Below are 11,493 nucleotides of genomic sequence, written 5' to 3'. Positions count from 1 at the left end.
ATGGTGGTACGATGAAAGAATCTTGTGTTTCGCTCTCCCTCTTTTAACCACTTTACTCTGGATTTCTGTCTCCAGAGGATCTCTTCTTGCTTTCTTCTTTCATCCAGTTGCTTCTGTAGGTTCTGTTCTTTTTCGGTTAAAGTTTCTGTTCTTCCACCAGTAATTATAGTTTGCTGAATTTCCATCATTTCTTGAGCTAGAGCTTTTTGGGCCTGGAAGATATTTCCGAAGGTCGTTTGATTCCATTGCTTGATATGTGCTTTGAGATGTTTGAGCCTTTGTTGAAATTGATACATTTTTTATCCTTCTGGGGGTTTCAAACTTTTCCAAGTGGAAGTGATCATATTACTGAAGTCTGGGTGGGTGAGCCAAAATGCTTCAAAGCGGAATGGTCTTCTGGTGGAGTTGCCAGGTCTTTGCCATTGCAGAGAAATGGGCCAGTGATCTGATCCCGAAAGCGGCAAAATTGAGGTAGTAAAGTCTCCTTCTACATGGATTTCATTGTCATATATCAAAAAGTGATCCAACCTTGAGGCAATTTGCTGTGAACCTGATCGTTTATTGTTCCAGGTATAAATTATGTTTTTAAAAGGTAGATCTATGAGCCAGTTATTTTGTATGAAGTCCTTGAAGTGGCCGCTTTCCATTTCTAGTCTGACTCGGCCTCCACTCTTTTCTTCCAGCTTAGTGATCATATTAAATTCACCCCCTGCAATCCAGAGAGGATGTGCTCTGTTGGCATTGATCCTCTCAATTGTGCTCAACATTGCCAGTTTGTTCGCAACATCCTGAGGAAAGTAGACATTGGTGATATGTCCATGAATATTGGTTCCAATAATGTGAAAAGTTGCTTGAATGAGATTATGGTTCACATGAAATTCATAGAGCGAAATAGCTTGGGTATCCCATGCTATTTCTAGTCCCCCTGAGGCTCCTGAAGCGTCCACTGCCACTGACTGGATTCCTAGCTAGGCTTTTGCGAGAATAATGCCTATGGTGTTATTGTTACATTTTGTTTCTTGCATGAAGAATATGTGAGGTTTCTCCTGTTGTATCATGTTTTTGATCATTCTGTACTTCACAGGGCTATTTAACCCTCTTAAATTCCAAGATGTGAGCTTCATGATTCAAGATTGGGTAGCGGCCTGTAGTACTTTGTTAACTTGGAGTATCTTCCTGACTCCACCAACATTTCCCCAATGATGATGGTTCTTTGCAGGTCTGTCTTTCTTCCCCGTTTCTTGGTTTCTTTGGGAAGGTGTTTTCCATCCCATTGACTGCCTAGCTGAATCCCTAGAGTTCATCGCTAGTGTGCTCTAGAGAGGATCACCTCCAAACTTTCTAATTGTCTATCCGAGATTTTATCAAACTCTTTCCTTTTGCAAGCTTGCTCAAGACTGAATATGTCCAGATCCCCAATGTCAATACTTTCAGGTTCCTCTTCCATATGTTTGGGCTCACTGCTTCCTGTTAGCAAGTCATTTGAATGGATTGGTTCCTGGTGAGAGATAACCATTTCCTTCCCATTGAACCCCGATTCGGATTCCTTGGTGGGTTTGGCTGTTGGGCTTGTCAAGGGCTGAGATGGCTTTGGGTCTTGCTAAGAGATTGAGGGCTGAATTACCCTAGATGGCATGAGAATATCTTCAGTAAGGGTGGGGGTTTTAGTGTCTTCTGAGGCTAATTGAGCTAAGATGTCAAAGCTGTTACTGGTGGAGGGTAGGGTTGAGATCGCTGAGGGATTTTTGAAACCTGAAGCAGACTTTTTGTGGTGTCTTTTCCGAGTGTTGACTTTAGTAAATCCTTCCTCATCGGTTTTTTCAGGGGAGGCCTGGGAATGGGGTTTAACATTTAGGGGGCAGTCACGGAAAAGATGACCATGAGCATGACATTTTCTACATCGAAAGGGTACATGTTCATAGTCTATTGGCTGAATCCATTCAAAATCATCGTGATAAAGATTTATGAAGTCTGGAAGTGCTTTGTCGAGATGCATGTAAACATAGATGCGAGCATAGGAAGTGTACCTTCTTAGTTTCGTTTCTTCGGCTATCTTGATGAAGTCACCCAGGCCATTTCCAATGTCTTTTAGAGATTCTTCATCCCAGTATTCTAAAGGAAGTGAGTACAGGCATATCCAGACAGGCGCCCAACTGAAATCTTCTTTGTCCAGATTGAATCTTTCAATCCAGTCTCTGAGATACAAGCTGGCGGAGTTGAAGAAATATGGCTCTCTATCTAGGACTCTATTACAGTCTTCTATGCAGTTGAAGATAGCCGTAAAGAAACCTTTGGGTCCAAGCTACAGGGTCACATGTCCTTTGGGTTTCCATTTGGCCGCAACCCATCCTTGCAGGGCTTTCTTTATTGGCCAGAAGCCAATAAATTTCCCTATGAGAGCACGGTCCTTCATAAATTGGATTTGGGCATTAATCTGGTGCCCAGGCAGTTCTATCTTGGGTCTCTCTGCTGCAATAGGTTTGCATGTGGTCGAGGTGGCTTTGGGGACTTCGCCGTTCAATGTCGGATTATCTTGCTGCTGAGTTGGAGGCAGTACCTCTGCGTCCTGTGGTGATTTTTGTTTCCCTTGCTCTGCTGGTTCAGTCTGTTGTACATTGTTGATGGGTTTTGCCATGTCAAAATCCTATTCAGTCTCATTTTGAATCTGGATCTTGCTGCTGCCACTTAGGGGAGGCTCTGCAACCTCCCCCGGAAGGGGACCCATATTAGTGGGCCCGAAAGGGAATTTGTGCGGTTGCCAGAGAAGCTCATGTTCTGCAAGTCCGTTGTTGTTTAGAGAGGGTCAAATACTATGAAGCATATCGAAACCCTAACCTGCTCCGTTCTCCGTGTAGTTCAAAACCCAACTAAAATTGTAGAATTGAGTGTTTACCTATTAATTTATAATATTATTTAGGCATGTCATATTATTAATTCATGGTATTGTGAGGTGATATTATAACAAAGCCAATTTACAAATTAAGAGTCTTTATGGTTATGTAGAAGTAAATATCTTTTTCATAAGAATTTTCTTTCATTTTATTCAAAAATATATATTTAAGTCTTGAGCATGTGGTCCAACTGTTAGGTAGGGAGACTTGGTTCTCAAATTTGGTCCTCACAAATCATGTGGCCTAATCTCAGACAAAACTATATATATCTGAGCTGCTCCAAGCACGATTTTTTATAAATATAATATCTACACAAGCACGAGTTTTTATAAATATAATATCTATGCTTGTATTTTGTCTAGTCAACTAACCATAAATACAATTAACTTGATACTCCATTAAAGATATGATGTTGCCTTGGAAACCAACACAAAAGCAATTGTTCGCCTTCTGGAATTTCGCAAATGCTATGAGAAATCCCAACTTTTCTTGCACATCTCTACAGTAACCCATCGATCCCATTCTCGTTCATTTTCAAACTTTAGTAACTCATCGATCTCAACATCAGTAGCACTTAATTATAATGGTTCATTTCATTATGTTAGAATATTAATCACGTCGTCCGTCCCTGTTCATATGACGTCAGCTTGATGACGGTTAGTCGACGACACTCTGCAAGGAATTAAGAGTCGGTAGGAGTCAGTGGATTTAGTTTAAGAATAAATTACTGTTGGCAGGTTCACTATTGAATCTACGACTCAACTAGTTATAAATTGTAACATCTAGAAATGCAATGATTAAGCTCTCTTGGAGAGTCTTCAAACTCACTTTGTGAGTTTCAACATGGTATCAGAGTCATGGCTTTGTGAGTTTCAACATGGTATCAGAGCCATGTGAAGGCTGGGAATTTTGAATGCATGAGGCATGGAGGAGCCTCCTTGAGAAGCAGCAAGCAAAGGCTTGTAGAATCGGAAGCTTGTGGATAGTATTTGTAGAGTGAGTGTGTAAGCCATGTTGACGTTAAGGAGCCTCGTGCTAAGATTTTGATTAAGGCTACGTGGAGAGCTCAGTATGAGCCAGAGTTTGATGTCTTGCAGTAAGCCCTAAGATCTGAGTCTAGGGCCCTTTGCTCTAGAGATGGATATAAGCAAAGCCGACCAATTTGTGCTGATGTGGGAGAATCATACCAAATATTGGGGCACTAGTGTCTCGAACAGGAAATCATTTTTAAAAGTTCCTGACATGACAATCAAATTCCCTACACAATTACAGGTATTTCAACAATGGTTTGTAGAAGTATTTCATGTATTCGTATGTCACTCGCGGATTTCTGTCGCACTTTGTAATTACTAAATATAGTCAAATTTGAGTGTACATCACGACGAGAAACAAATGGAAACAGATCTAGAAACAACCCCTCCAACAATGTGAGGTTTATGCCATGTACGGGCCTTATGGATCCTGCAACAATAACGATGTTCAGTATTGCAACTGTGTGACAGGATTTTTCCCAAAGGACAGCTGCGAATGGGGATCTTAGCAATGGTTCAACGGTTGTGTTTGCAAGACGCCATTATGATGTAGCCAGTACAAAAACTAGAGCACCACCGATGTATTGGGGGGAAATCTACCCGCCAAGGTGGGGTTCCATACTCAGGGCAAGGGCAATGCTAGGAGGCCTGTAGGGCCAATTGTTCTTTCACTACATATGCCTATGTTCTTAATGGAAATTCACATAATTGTGTAATGTGTAATAAATGGTATGAATGGTGTGATGAGATTGGTGCAATCATGTTTGTTATTGGTGTGGCCTGTCTCTATGCTGTGGTGTGCTGCAGAGAGACAGCGGAAGAGGCATGTTCTGAACACTTCAAGGAAAAGCGCTAGTAAGGAGGTAAAACAATACTCTATTATGCAGAGGAGTACCATGATAGTTGAGCAGTGGAACCACTAGATGGTGGCAGGAGACCTGTGTTAAATACTAAGAGTGAGTGTAGTGCTTGAGAAAGTTGATCTCACGTGAAAGTGTTGTGATGTGCAGTGAGCGTGTGTTGTGGGATCCGTGTGAGCGTGGATCGAGCTGCCAAAAGATTGATTTCTTGATGTGTTGTTTGACGTTGTTGGATAGCATTGTTTAAGATGCATGTGTGGCGCAAAGAGTATCCAGTGGAGTATTGGAAAATAGGAGTGTCTGCAATTGAGTGTCTGCTGAAGAGGGTTGTGTGGACCGTGACGCCCGTGTGGTGCAGATAGTATCCAGTGGATTTTTGGAAGATAGGAGTCTTGACAACTGAGTGTCTTCTACATAAGGTTGTAACGAGCATGACGGTTGTGTGGCGTAGATCACAGACAATTTCAAATGGAGTGTTAACAGATATGAGTATCTACAACTGAGTGTTCGTTGAAGAGGGTTGTGCTAACCATGAGGCCTGTGTGGCATAGATCACAAAGAGTTTCCAGTGGAGTGTTGGCAGATAGAGTGTGTACAACCGAGTGTCCGCTGAAGAAGGTTGTGCCGACCGTGACGCCTGTGTGGCACATAGAGTTGCCAGTGGAGTGTTGGCAGATAGGAGTGTCTACAACCCAGTGTCCACTAAAGAAGGTTGTGCCGACCGTAACACCTATCTGGCGTAGATCCAGTGGAGTGTTGGCAGATAGGAGTGTCTACAAGCGAGTGTCCACTAAAGAGGGTTGTGTCGATCGTGATTCCTGTGTGGTGAAGATGGCAAAGAATTTCTAGTAGAGTGTTGGCAGATAGGAGTGTCTGCAACACCATTTCCCCTGAAGAGAGTTGTGCTGTGTGAAACCAACAACAAAAATGAAAGCCCCCTTATTGTTGAGCCTTAGTTTTGGTCTTATTTTTGCTCAAAGAAACTTACTTATCCATCTATTTTCCATCCATTTTCCCTTCATTTATCCCATTTTTATGTACATTTGATATCCATTCAGGTATTTAATTTTAATTTTTCAATTTCTAAAGTTTTTATGAAAATTTGGTTTTTAGTGCAAAATTGGCACATTCAGAAATTCTCGTAATAGCTCTATGGTTGATATGGTTGCAGGACACTTGGGCATGAATGGAATGCATGGATGGACAGCTTGGGAACTAGGACTAAGCCAGCAATGCTTAGTTCGAACTGAACAAGCTTTATTAGGCCCATTTGGTGCTAGTCAACCATGACTAGTCATGCAGGAATCCCATAGAAATACGGTTGTTTTGAGATTTCATAAGAATGGTCATCTTTCTTGGGATGGGGATAATGAATTCGACTTGGATAGGTGGATGAGAGTAGATGGGTTTGTTTGAGTGAATATAGATCAGTTTGTTCATGAGACTTCTTATTTAAAGCCAAAACTTTGATGGCTTATGTATTGATTTTGTGATATACTTTTATGCTGTGACATCTTTGGATTGAGAAGTTAATTTGAAGACTTGTGTTATTATTATTTTGCTGTGAAATGCTATGGATGTGTGACTGATCTAAGCTTCTGATATCACCTCTCAAAGTGTGCAAGGCAAGGGTGGAGGGCCCCCACTCCAAGTTAAGTACACTTCCTTGTATCTCCTTGTAATTTGGTTGATTGTAGCACTAGTTTTTCAAAAATTTATTTCAGTTTGCTTTATGGTTCATGCATAGTGATTGATTTCATCTGTTAATAGCTTATTCATTACTTTATTGAGTTGTAAAAACAAGTGTTCAAGTTGGGCATCCCTTCTGCTAAAATGATGAATCAAAACTAGTTTCTTTTGTTTACATGCAAGCAGTTTTATTTCCATTTAGATTTAGATATTGAGATGAATGAATTATGATGGAATATCTTATGTGTCTCTTAAGTTAAAAGCTTCTTTCATTTATAATTTATCCATCTTAAGCTTTTGGTTTCAATCTCTGATTCATTAAGTGATAATTGAGGTGAAGGTGGACTTCTTGAGGTCAAGAACCCTTTCAATGTTTTTCTCTTTTTAAGCTGATTGAATTAGAGTTATAAGATGTATTATCTTTAGCTTTTGAATAACTTATCTTTCAAGGTTTGGTTATATCTGATCTTCACATATAGTGAACTTGCCTCAAAGCATAAACAACCCAGATTGATAAGAAATAATTGTGTTAATTTAGGACCATAAATTAGCTCAACATTTTGGCGCCGTTGCCGGGGAGGCAAATATCGGCATAGTCAATAGAAAGATAAAATTAAAAAACCACAAAAACATTAGTTACATTCCATTTTTAAGTTATGTTTCTTTATGCCTAGATATAGAGATCCTCAAGGTAGATTTATCAAAAACCCCCCACAAGTAGAAATAGGATCATCACACACTCCAGTTACTGGTAATCCAATAATTGAGGAGTTGGTAGAAAAACAAAGAACTGGCCAAAGATTAACTTTAATTGAAAGGCAAACTTTGTTAGCTTGGGAAGCAAAACAAAAGCAATTCTCCACTTCCGGAAAACAAAAAGAAAAAGGAAAACAACCTGTCTTTCCATCCATAAATCCTCCTATCTTCCAACAACTTGAAATTCCACTTGAAATTGAAATAAATCAAACAATGGCAGAAGAGGGACATGGATCCGTTCATCTTAATCCTGAACAACAAAGAGCTGAATATGAAAGACAACAAAGAGAATGGAGAAGAAAGAGAGAGGAAGAGGCAAAACAAGAAAATGATAGGAAGCTAGAAAACGACCGGAAAAGACAAGAAGATGGAATTGATCAAGAAACTACTTTTGGTTTTCCAATAGTAGATACAAGTGCAATATTAGGAGAAGAAGTAAAAATGAAAAATATTCCACCTTCTGTATTGCCAAACTTTTATGGAATGTCTACAGAAGATCCTGATGCATTTATGTTTGAATTTGATATCCTATGTAGAACATACGGATATACTGATGACATTCATAAACTTCGTCTTTTCCCCGCAACATTAAAAGAAACAGCTTTAAAATGGTTTATGGGTTTAGGAGAACAAACAATAGCCTCTTGGGATGATATGCGAACTGTCTTCCTTAAGAAATATCAAGCTTATTGTAGATCTAGAGATTCAAAGGAAGATGTTTTTAGAATGACACAACAAGAAGATGAAAGCTTAGAAGAATATTTGGAAAGATTTGCATATAATCTTCAGAAATCTAAACAACATTCTCTAAATCAAGAAACTGTTCGCACAATCTTCCTCAAAGGTGTAAGGGATGAATACCTTAAAATTTTGAATGTAATGGGTAAAGGAGATATTTCAAACCTTCCATTCGATGAAATTGTCAAGTTATGTCAGAAATATTCTAGAGGAAGATCAAAAACCGGAAGAAGGGAAGTGAGTTCCAAAGTAGCAAAGTCAGCTGCAGGAGGGATAACAAGAGCTGAAATAGGAAGTCTATTGGAAAATTTCAAAACAGACCTCTTGAGTACATTAGGGACACAAGTGGATGTGCTAAAGGCAAACAAGAAGAAAGAAGAACAAGAACAAGCTTTAGCAATCTTTTGTTCCAAATGTAAAAAGAAACATCCTTTGAGAGAATGTCCTTTGGATAGTATTCAGGTTTGTGGTCTTTGTACAGGCAATCATTCCACAGATAATTGTGTGACATTGAAAGAATTACAAATGAACTCAATGGAAGAAGTTCCAGGGACAGAAGGTTTCTATTATGTTGCACCACGAAGACCATGGCAACCCAGGATACCTCAACCAAATCAGCTGCAATTCCCTCAACAAAATTATGCCTATCCACCTTATAATCCTTGGACCCCTCCAATGCCATGGCAAGCTTGGCCTCCAAAATAATATTCACAACAACCTGCATAAGGTTGGAGAGGATATGATTATGGCAACCAGCAGCCTCAACAGTATCAACAACAATACCAGCAACAATACCAACAACCATTTGCATATCCACAATATCTGCAATCCATACCCTTTCAACAACAACATTTTGTATATCCGCCATCCATCCCATTTCCACAGCAGAATCCACCATCGTTGTTGACCCAACCACAACAATTACAGTTACCTACAAATCAACCCAGACCAACTCAACTACCAGCCCAACCGATGGCCAATCCAAATAATAAGATGGACAAATCTGCATACACTGTGGAGGAAGCAGCATGTTTTCCTACATATTTGATCCTTCCTCTTGATGATGTCCATCTAAGGTCTGGAAAAGTGCTTAAAAAGGATTCTCCTCCAATTATAGAAGAACCAACTGAACAAGGAGAATCATCTGAAACATCACAAACTGAGATACAAAATCAGAAAGGAACAAATGTTACAACACAAACACCACCTTATCCTGAAAGATTAGTGGAACAACAAAACAAAATAATCCTTCCTGAATTTGATATCTTAGATGAGTTAAAAAATGCTTATGTAAACATTCGTTTGTTGAAGGCAATTAAAGAAATACCAATATATGCTAAAACAATAAAGGAATTGTGCATTCGGAAATCAGAGAAAAAGAAAAAGGATCCTACAACAATCCAAGTCATTGGTAAATTAGCAAGCCTCATGTCTACACAAACCATAGTAGAAAAATATATTGATCCTGGTATCCCAATGGTTACCATATCAATAAATAATTTCTCAGTACCAAATACATTAATAGACTTGGGAGCAGCTATAAACGTAATGACAATGGAGACAATGAAAACTTTGCAATTAAACAACATTAGATCAACTTCTACAATCTTGGAACTAGCAGATAGATCTAAAGTTGTTCCTGAAGGAATATTAAAAGATATCATAGTCTCCTTGGATTCATGGGAGTATCTTGTTGACTTCCTGATCTTGCAACCAAAAACAAACTTGGGAGGACATCCTCTAATCTTAGGCAGACCATGGTTAGCTACTGCTGATGCCTTCATAGGATGCAGATCTAGAAGCATGATTATTTCACATGGAGATGAAAAGAAACATATCACTCTTTCTTCACCTGCACAATCCACTTCTTTAGAATCAATACTTGAAACTCAAGAAAAATAGCAAACAAAATCAGTTTTAAGTATAAATCAATTCTTTGATTTTAGAGAAGAAGAAGGGAATGAGGACTTAATGGATCTTTTCATTTCAGAACCAAGTATTTCAGAGCAGCTTAGGAAAGCTCAATATGAAGCTGCAAATAACCTTCTGAATCAATGTTTTCAGGAAACTTGTACTGTTCAAACTTTGTAGAAATCGTTTATAGACATCTTTCCTATAAACACAGTCTCCAAGCCAACAATCAAAACAATTGAGGTTCATCCTGGAAAATATCTAAACATTGGAAATGAATTGCAACCAGCACAAGAGCAAGAAGTAATTGCACTATTACAAAAATATTCAAAAGCTTTTTCCTGGGATTATACTGATATGCAAGGAATTCATCCAAGCACATGTCTCCACCACATCTATACAGATGATCAACTTAAACCTGTAAGACAACCTCAAAGACGAATGAATCCTATGATGAAGGAAATAGTGAAGGAAGAACTGCAAAAATTGTTAGAAGTTGGATTCATTTATCCTATTTCAGATAGTCAATAGGTTTCTCCACTAGTTATTGTGCCAAAGAAAAACGGAAAGTGGAGGGTATGTGTGGACTACAGGGAATTAAACAAAGCCACACTCAAAGATCATTTTCCTCTACCTTTCATTGACCAAGTATTAGACTCATTAGCTGGAACGAAATTTTTCTCCTTCTTAGATGGGTTTAGCGGATACAACCAGATCAGAATAGCAAAAGAAGACCAAGACAAGACAACATTTACCTGCCCATGGGGAACCTATGCATATAATGTTTTTCCATTTGGTCTATGCAATGCACCTGCAACTTTTCAACGAGCAGTACTTACAATATTTGCTGATCTAATTCATGAATGTGTAGAGGTCTATATGGATAACTTCACTGTTTACGCAAACACATACAATGATTGTTTAAACAACCTTGAGAAAGTTTTGAAACGATGCATTGAAACAAATTTGTCATTAAGCAATGAGAAATGCTATATGATGTTGACAGAAGGAATAGTTCTGGGACACCACATTTCTGCTTCAGGAATAAAGGTGGATCCAGCCAAGATCCAAGTCTTAGTAAACTTAATGCCTCCTACAACACAGAAAGAGGTGAGAAGTTTCTTAGGCTATGCAGGCTATTATAGACGATTTATTGAAAACTTTAGTAAGATAGCCCAACCTCTGTTCAAATTATTAGAAAAAGACATTGAATTTCACTCGACAAATGATTGTCAAAATGCATTTCAAATTCTGAAAGAGAAATTGTCTGTTGCCCCCATTCTTCGTGGACCAAACCGGTCTTTACCATTCCATATCTCAACTGATGCATCTGATACAGTGATAGGTGCCTCTCTTGGACAGAAAGAGAACTTATTTACTTATGCAATATACTTCATCAGCAAAAATCTAACCCCTGCAGAAATGAACTACACATTCACAGAAAGAGAAATGTTAGTTGTTATACATGCAGTAAATAAATTCCGGCACTATATAACAGGATATCAAGTTTTCATCCATACTGATCATTCAGCAATCAAATACTTGATGAACAAACCAATCACCAATGGACGAATAACAAGATGGTTACTGTTACTGCAAGAATTTAATATCACAATA

Source organism: Pinus tabuliformis, chromosome 4_1 (genome assembly GCF_031772625.1).
Source record: "Pinus tabuliformis cultivar Carrire ecotype Pingquan chromosome 4_1, CPIR1, whole genome shotgun sequence".
In the NCBI taxonomy this organism is placed as follows: domain Eukaryota; kingdom Viridiplantae; phylum Streptophyta; class Pinopsida; order Pinales; family Pinaceae; genus Pinus; species Pinus tabuliformis.
Note: the sequence above shows the minus strand (reverse complement) of the source record.